Genomic DNA, 8,996 nt, shown 5'->3' on the forward strand with positions numbered 1-8,996 from the left:
CTAAACTCTCCATTGATTAATCAGAGCCGGGGTTGCTCATTTACTCAGAGAGCCGGGGAGAAAAAGGAAGGTGGGGATAAGTCGCCTGGACCGATTGAGAATTCTTCATCGTTGGGTTGTTTCGTAGTCCCGAATAAGAGACAAAAGCTATAGGCTACGTAATCAACAAAACAAAGGGCCCCATATTACTTAGGGGTCACTCACTATTCATATGGTGAGGGTTTTAACGCTCACTCATCATATGGGTGAGGGCCCTTACTTCTTCATAGGGACGGAGTCACTCACTATTCATATGGTGAGGGTTCCTAGTCCCAAGCTAAGAGCTACTTTCATTGTTCCCCTTTGTTACCGAAATCCGAGTTTCAAGGCCATCGCGCAGAAAGAATAAGCCCTGTGTAACTAGGTTCAAATGGTAATAGTAATGGTCATACTACTTATAAGCTCTGATTACTCATAAAGCTATACTATCATGCATTCATAGTATATGTTTTAAAATTTTCAAAAAAAATCAATAATTAGGTCATACATTACACATTTTAATTAATATTTTATTTTACCAATAATTTTGGATTAATAAATTTTTAGTATTATTATTATTACTACATTAAATTATTTTTATATTTTCATTAATTTCTTTTTTAATATTACTAATAATAATTTTATTTAGGAAAGTAGAATAAATAGTAATAAGTGTATTGTTAAAATATTTCATAATATGAAAGTCACCTATAAACCAAAAAAAACTATATATTAAAAATTAGTATGGCGTAAACCAAATATGATCCTCAGATTTCAATTGAACATTAATTTTAATATTTATATTACTATTACCAACATTTTTCACACTCCTTATAACTTTGTTTTCTAATATGCTATAATTACTTAGGTTATGTACCTGATAATACACGATGGTGAGTCCATGTTGAGCAACTCTATATCAGCACAGTAAAATTCCAAAACATTTTCTAAAATTAAATTATTAAAAAAATATATATTTTAACTTTGTGCTAAAAGAGCGTCGTTCATTTAACGAAAGAAATCTAGTATGGGAAAATTCGTGTAATTGTGAATGAAATCAAGATGGTAAATAGTAAAGGTGTAAGATGTGGAATAGTTGGGTAAATCATATATATATACATATATATTAATTAAATTAAAAATAAAATCAATTAAATTAAAATAGTAATTTTATAATGGATATTTAATATTATAATGTAATATTTTTATTTTTAAAAATGATATAATATTTTTTTAATAAAATTATTTATTTTAAATTGAAAATTAATTAAAAATAAAATATTTTTATGTGAAAATATTTTTACTTAGTCAAAATAAAAATATATATATATATATATATTAAAATAAAATAATGTATTTATCTATAGTATGAGAACCCATGGTATTTATGTGGAATATAATCTATTTAAAGGAGTAAATCAAACTACTCTAGATCCATTTTAAAATTGGATCTACTAACTGTTGAGAGGGATTAAATCTCTTTTAACTCTAAAAGAGGTTTGCATCTCAAGAGATTTGATCCCTCTAGGCGATACATCCGAAATTAAGAAGAAGAAAGAAGAAAGAAATTATTTTAATGTCCACGAGGCTAAAGATAGCCTATTGGACATATTGCTTCTTCATCTGCTTGATGTATTCGGCCATTTTTCTGTGAAGCTTCAAAATAAATGCTCCCAGCTTCTCGACAAACCCCTCACTAAATAGATTATCCCAAGAGCTAGCTGTCAGCATATCTGCATAACTTTCCTTATTGTCTTTGAAGGCCTCACATTCTAAAATGAAATGTTTTTCTGTTTCCACTTTTCCGAAAGAACAAAAAATGCATACTCTTTCCTCCCACACTTCCTTTGGCCTTTTCCAGTGCCCTGTTTCACAACGGAGTTGATGAGAATTAGTCCTTAACTGAGCAATAAGAATTTTGGCTCTCCAAGAGATATTGGCCTCTATGTATGCTTTTGGTTGGTGACTATGAGTGGGATTAAACACTTTAATATAGTAATTTTTCTTTCTTCCTAGCTCCTTATCCCATGTACGTTTCTGGAACTTTTCCATAACAAAAACTTTATCTCTTTGTTGTTTATGGGACACGCGTTCAAGCAAATACCCCATTTACTAAACCATTTGTTATCTTGATGCATCCAAGTGTTTTTGCTCTTGCACTATCTATCATTAAAGACAACCTTAGGTCATCTACCCTCTTCCATTTGCTCAAATTTTTTTACATACCTTTTGGCTCGCACCATAGCAATTGCTTCAATAGGAGCAGTGTCTGTTTCACTTAACAAGATACCATAAGGAACTGCACTTTTAATTTTAAATTTGTTTGTAATCAAACGCTTCTGAATTTTCTCAATTTATCTCCATTGCATGTCGCATGTATTGATGGCCCATAGTTCACAACCATAGAGAATCATCAGAGTCACTAGAAGCCCAAAAAGAGTTTGAGTGGTTTTCCAGTCTCATAACTATGCGTCTCTACACCTATTTTGAAAAGCATAAAATGATTTCCAACCCCCCAAAGTTCTTTTCTTTCTACAACCATTCTAGCTTAGATTTTTGTTGAAGTCAATTATGAGGTATTTGTAATCCGCAACTTCTTCCAGAATGTTTCCTTCAAAGTAGAACTTACATTGGTTATGTTTTCTTTTCTTAGAGAATACCACTACTTTTGTTTTGCTGATATTGACTTGCATCCCCACACTTCTACAAAAATGTTCAAGGGATAGTAAGTGCTCTTGCAAACCAAGAGTCGATTTAGCAATCAGAATAAGGTCATCTGCATACAAAAGAAGCCTTATAACAAACTTGCCCAAATATATACCATCACCCCCTTGTGAATTTAACCACTCCTCAAGTTTGTCTATATATAAACCAAAAAGGGTAGGAGACAGTGGGCAACCTTGCTTGACCCCAATATCGCTTCTAAAACTTTCAGAAATGTCTGCTGAAGTTCTAATTTTGACTTTCACCTCTTCATACAGCCTATGCACAACTACTCTCAAATGTTTAGGAACCCCAAGTTCCTCCATTCTGTGCCAAAGCTTATCCCTAGGAACCGAGTCAAACGCTTTTCTGAAATCAACAAAGCAACAAAAGACTTCTTCCTTTTTCTCCCAAACTTTTTCAATGATGTGTCTTAAAGTTATACAATGATCAACTGTGAAATGTTTAGGTCTAAAACATTCTTGCCTTTTAGCACGCTTATCTCTTTCTTCTGCCGACTTGCTAATTTTGTTTTCTAGCATGCTTCCAAATAGCTTTGCAAACAAAGGGTTTATCATGTTGGTCCTATAATTGGACTTGCTAATTTTGTTTTCTAGCATGCTTCCAAATAGCTTTGCAAACAAAGGGTTTATCATAATTGTCCTATAATTGGAGAGATTATTGGCGTCACCGCTCAAAGAAGTACTGCCAGACTAGTTGTCCAATCTGTAGAGAATCTTTGTTGTATGATATTGTTGAAAATTTTTGTAACGTGAATCTAAACTGGTTTTTACTTCAATATAAAAGAAACACATGGAAAGTAATATCTATGGCTAAAATATGAATGTAATTATTTAACTATGCGGTATTTTTATTTTTTTAATATGATGGTTTAGAATATATGGGTAACGTAGTATGTAATTATTTACATTAGTAACTTGACTTGGTAATTTCTATGGCTGGTAACGTAAAATATGAATGTAATTATTTAACTATGCGGTATTTTTTTAATTTGGTGGTTTAGAATATATGGGTAACGTAGTATGTAATTATTTACATTAGTAACTTGACTTATACGTGAAGTTGACTTGGGAATCTTTGAGGTAAAGAGGATCCCGGGTAATTTTTTAATTCAGCGGTTTTAATTTTTTAAGTGTTGATTTTAATTTTATAAACATATATATAAGATTTTTTAATATAAGTTAAAGTGTTGATTTAGGACGTTGTATTATATGAATTGACCTCAAAAGATTTGTGGTTTAATTTTTATGTTTATTTATTTAGTTGAAAGAGAATTGTATAGCTAAGTGTTGATTTTAATTTTATAAACATATATATAATATTTTTTAATATAAGTTAAAGTCTTGATTTAGGACGTTGTATTATATGAATTGATCTCAAAAGATTTTGTTGTTTAATTTTTATGTTTATTTATTTGGTTGAAAGAGAATTGTCTGGTTAAGTTTAAATGTTTTTGGAATTTTATTAAAATAATGTAAAATAGGTGTAAAATTTTGAAAAGTTAAGTTGAAAATATAAAATATAATATTTTTTTATTAATTTTAAATTATATATGGTTTTGAGTGATTATCTAAATTAAGTAATGGTAAAATAATTTTTAGAATTGAGAATATTGATATTTTAATATATAATTTTGAAATGATAAAGATGGATAATTTTTTAAAACTATTTAAGTAATGATAGAGAAAATTTCTCAACATAAAAGAGTGATGCAATTGAAGTTGGATATCCTTAAATGGGTGATACGAGAAGCGCTAGCTGGGAGGTCATATGGCAGTTATCTCACTAAATATTCATAAGTGAGGGCATCCCATAAAAACTTCCTTAATGATGATCAAAGATAATCATGCAACTGCATGGTGCACCATGATCCATGACACCATTTCGATGTAGCACAATTTGAAATTAATGATGATTGGAATGTCATGATTGGATTGAGGATAAGGGTGATGACCATGATCCATGACACCATTTCGATGTAGCACCAATTTGAAATTAATGATGATTGGAATGTCATGATTGGATTGAGGATAAGGGTTATCATGATTTCCAGTTTTGGTTGTTTGGGGCCATCGACGAGCATTATCACAACCTATCCTCCCACACATGTTAATAAAGATGTGCAAGGGTGGTTTGATAATGGTTAAGGGATGTTAAAAGATACATGACACAATTGTAATGAGCAGATGGCAATTAGTTCATCCTAGTACATGACAATGAAGGTTCGACTCTTATTAATTATAATGGGCTCCTCCTTTCCTCTCTTATCAAAGCTATTATAAGGTGGTTACTCTGGATTGTATCCCAAGTGTTCTATGTGCAATGCTAACTTTTCCCTATTGTGTCTTTAGTACATGGTGCACCCTATATGTGAAACCTCTAGGCATTACTATCACTATTTCTATAATAGTTTGTTGTCTAGTTATTTTTCTACGACGAACCTAGGCCTGTGTCATAAGAAATTTCCTCGTAGCCCTATCCCTTGTGTTATTTCATATTATCCCTTTGGGTTTTTCCCCTGTTCCACTTCCTTTCCTTCAACACATTATGTGCTTTGATTTGACCTTTTCTTTCTTAATCCACACCCTTGCTTATCACTCTCCCTTTGTGTTGCCACCCTTGTCATAGCCACTTCCTAGGATGTATTAGTCCTTGTCTTCGATGGAAAATCATGTCGTGTCAAAGAGTTAGGACTAGACATGGGGCCAGTTATTACAGAGCACAAAATGATCCCACACTCAAGATAGAGAGGAATTCTCAGCTATATTTTATCGCATTCAAATGACCTAAAAAATTCAAGCGAAACTTGCAAAGGCTGAAAGGGATATTATAGGAGAACATGGTAGTTTAACTAATATTGAGGTAGGTAGTCAAGTTGTGAATTGGATGTCTGATATGGATCATAGCAGAGGAAGATTCAACCAACATATGTATATGGTAGATATCTATTGACACATGAAGTCATTATTGGGTAGAGTTCTCTTGGACAAACATGAAGCAAAGGAGGAAAACATTTTCATGCTTGATGAGCTGCAACTATTTCTCAAAACCTTGAACCAACCCCTGAAATGCATAGAATACCATCTCAGCCTTCCTCCTAATCTAGGTAGGTCTCCTAGCAGCAATAAGAAGGAAATAATGGTGGATCTCTCTAATTTGTCTAAGTCTACATGAATAGTTATCATTAACCTAGTTTCCTTGGCTCTCTCTATTGGTTTTTTGCTTATATGTTAGATAATGGACTAAGTAGTAAGGGTCTACAACCCAGTTACTATGTTTTTTGGACCTTTTTTTTAATTACATGTTTGAATGCTAAAGGAGTTATAGTTCTACCCCTAGTCAAGTTTCTCAAGCGGCAAATCAAGGCAAACCAAAACCTATTGTTATGTATTATCTTGATTCATTAATAGAATTTTAATCTTACATAAAAAATAATAAAAAATAATAAATAAATAAAAAATTGAAGTTGGATAAAACTACTTCCCTTAAGCTTCTTATCTCCATAGTTCTTCCCGTTCAGACCCTTTACATGACCCATTATGTCTGCCTAACCCCTTCCCACCTTCATTGAGCCTTTCCTTCATTACAGTTAATTTTTCATTTGTTCACCTTAATCCCCCCTCCCTTAAGTTGTTAGAAAAAAGTTTCAATTATGTCGTTGCACCCTAGAGAATCCTAGTGGATGACATTATGTGCATTATTGAGTCCATCACAAAGGGTATGCCTTCTCAAGAAGTTGAAGAGATTGGAAAAGAACGTAGGAGAATTTTAAGGAATGCAAAACCCCCCTAGGCCCAACCTTTCAAAAGAGGAGTTCCTCGCCATCCATGAGCTTAACAACGACCTAGAAATAGTATTCCTAAAATTTGATAAAGGGAACACCTCGGTTATAATGAATGAATTTGACTATGATGCCAAGCTTTGTGAGTTTTGTCTTCATCTTCTTATAATTTTCTCTCTAAAAATCCCACTAATTGTGTCACCAACTTGGTCACTAAATCCATTAAAGCCTCATGAATTGAACCTCATATTCAAAATCGATTTATCTCTTAGCACCCTATTGCCCCTAAAATCTATGGACAACCTAGGAGTCATAGAAAGGGCATAACCTTAAGACCCATATTGAGTAACATTGGTGCCCCTACTCATTCACTTTCTTGATTCTTAGCTGATAAACTCCAACCCATTGTTGGTACCATCGATTCTTTCATCAAGGATTCTTCCCATTTCATTCAAAAAGCCAAGTCCATCCATCTTGACCCTAATGACATCATGGTGATCTTTTATGTTTTCTCGCTCTTCACAAAAATCCCTATTCCATAAACCTTATAATTGATCTCTAAGTTGGTTTACTCTGAAACCCTTAGTCTCATTAAAAAAAAAAATTAACCTCTACTTTCTTTTTCTTTTCCTACAAAGGTACTTGCTATGAATAGACTAAAGGCACGAAAATGGGATTTTCCTTGCGCCTTGTTGTCGTAAATATCTTCATGGAGCATTTCAAGACTATGGCCCTTAATTCATGGCATTTAAAACCAAAATATTGGAATTGGTTTGTTGACGATAATTTTGTGGTTTGGCCACATAGACTTCCTGCCCTCCAAACTTTCCTAAATCACCTTAATAACCTCTCTTTGCATATCCAATTCACCATGGAATTGGAAGAGCACTCCTCCCTTCCCTTTCTGGATTTCCTCATCACCCAACAATCTATTGGTTCCCTTTCCTTCCAGGTGCAAAGAAAACTCACATAGACCGGTACCTCCATGCGAATTATCATCATCACCCTGCTCAGAAGTCTACCATACTAAAGACCCTCTTCAATAGAGCATTGAGAATTTCTGATCTGTAATTTTTATGATTAGAAAGAGCTCACCTTACTAAAGCCCTTATTAAGAATGACTACTTTTCAACCCAAATCAACAAAACCTATAGATATGCTCACTAGCACCACCCCAAAGACCCTCTTTCCCCTCCCAGTGATCTTCTATCTCTTTTGTATATAAAGGATAACACTGATAAAATTTCCATATTCTTAGCCAAAAATAACATATAAACCTTATTCAAACCTTTCAAAACCCTAAACCAATTATTCGAGTCTACCAAAGATAATATGGATCCAATGCTTGGTCCAGTAGTTTACCTAATTCTCTATTCATGTGGAAAGTTTTACATTAACCAAAATTGTAGGTCTTTTAAAGCTTGTTTGAAGGAGGACATCGCTGACACAACTCACAATCGAGTCCTAGAGTTTTCTCTGGCAAAACACTCCTTCAAAACCAAGAACCTCACTAGCTTTGTTTGACCAAAATAACATCCTAGCACCTGTTCCTTTCCAGTCCACCCACCTGGTCCATGAAGCTCTCAAGATCAAAAATCACCTAGATAACTTAAATAAGGAAGAGAGATAAAAACTCTACGAGTCTTGGAAACCCCTTATGCATAACCTTAGTCAATGACCAACCCTTTTTTTTTTATTTAAATTTCTTTTATTTTGCGCTCTCCCCAATAGTGAGAAATCTAGGGGCAACTATATTAGGTGATTTCTCTTACTTTGGTTATTGCTTGTGATGTATTTTTACTTAACTTGATTAGATTCTTCTTTCACTTGATTATTATTATGTTCTTATCATCAAACAACTACCAAACTATGAGGATCAAATAGATAAGATGACACAAAATTTAGGCGGCAAGCCACGGCCGAAACCTCTTCTCTTGAGAGGAAAACCCACAAGAATTCTTCTCTTCTTATAGTATGTTCAGATGAAGAATTCCAAGGCCTAAGACCCTTGTCAAAGACCCCTCAAAGACCAAGTCCATCCTTCCTTCTCGATGGGATTTCCTTCTAACAACTTTAATCCTAGAAACTTCTCAGACAACTTTTAATCCAGCAATTTCTCCATGAACTTCAAGTACTGCAGAAACCCTAGCTCTTGCATGTGTGGGAAAAGATGGTGATTTCTTTCCTCTTATTCCTTCGCTTGAATTGGTTCTTCGTTCTTGGGAACTCAGCTTGCAAGGTAGACATTTTGGTGCCCTATCTCAACTTCTTTCTAAATTCGGTCTAGATATAGTAATGTTTCCCTAATCTACGTACATGTGAGGAGATGGTAGTCCAAAAACAATAATCAAAGACTTCGTTCCTTTCCTTCTTCTAGTCCTCTTCTTCTTCGCTCTTTTAGGTCTCTTTCTCTTCCTTGATCGAACTTCTTTTTTGATAATTGGATCATCTTCAAGTGATGTTGATCTCTCTT

The sequence above is a fragment of the Pinus tabuliformis genome, chromosome 4_2 (genome assembly GCF_031772625.1).
Source record: "Pinus tabuliformis cultivar Carrire ecotype Pingquan chromosome 4_2, CPIR1, whole genome shotgun sequence".
NCBI classification, from domain to species: domain Eukaryota; kingdom Viridiplantae; phylum Streptophyta; class Pinopsida; order Pinales; family Pinaceae; genus Pinus; species Pinus tabuliformis.